The sequence below is a fragment of the Propithecus coquereli genome, unplaced genomic scaffold, assembly GCF_000956105.1.
Source record: "Propithecus coquereli isolate 6110/MARCELLA unplaced genomic scaffold, Pcoq_1.0 Scaffold821, whole genome shotgun sequence".
Taxonomy (NCBI): Eukaryota; Metazoa; Chordata; class Mammalia; order Primates; family Indriidae; genus Propithecus; species Propithecus coquereli.
This window is the reverse complement of record NW_012154408.1, coordinates 902-1,675: the sequence shown is the minus strand read 5'-3', so window position 1 is coordinate 1,675 and position 774 is coordinate 902.

Here is a 774-nt window from a genome sequence, read left to right as displayed (position 1 = left end):
ACCATTCTATCGTCAATTGGCATTTGAAGCAAATTGGAAAGGTGAAAAAGCTTGATAAGTTGGTACCTCATGAGCTGACTGAAAATCAAAAAAGTCGTTGTCATTTTGAAGTGTCGTCTTCCCTTATTGTATGCAACTACAACAAACAGTTTCTCAATCGGATTGTGACATGAGAGGAAAGGTGAATTTTATACGACAACCGGCGACGACCAACTCACTGGTTGGACCAAGAAGCAGCTCCAAAGCACTTCTCAAAACCAAGCTTGCACCACAAAAAGGTCATGGTCACCATTTGCTGGTCTGCTGCTGGTCTGACCCACTACGGCTTTCTGAATCCTGGTGAAACTATTACATCTGAGAATTCTGCTCAGCAAATCAATGAGATGCACAGGAAACTGCAACGCCTGCAGCCAACATTGGTCAACAGAAAGGGCCCAATTCTTCTCCATAACAATGCCCGACCACAGGTCACACAACAGCTTCAAAAGTTCAGTGAATTGGGCTATGAAGTTTTGCCTCATCCGCCACATTCACCTGACCTCTCCCCAACGGACTACCACTTCTTCAAGCATCTTGACAACTTTTTCCAGGGAAAACGCTTCCATTGAATCCCAAAGCATGGATTTTTATGCTACAGGAATAAACAAACTTATTTCTCATTGGCAAAAATGTGTTGATTGAGGCTGGGCGCGGTGGCTCACGCCTGTAATCCTAGCTCTCTGGGAGGCCGAGGCGGGCGGATTGTTTGAGCTTAGGAGTTCGAGACCAGCCTGA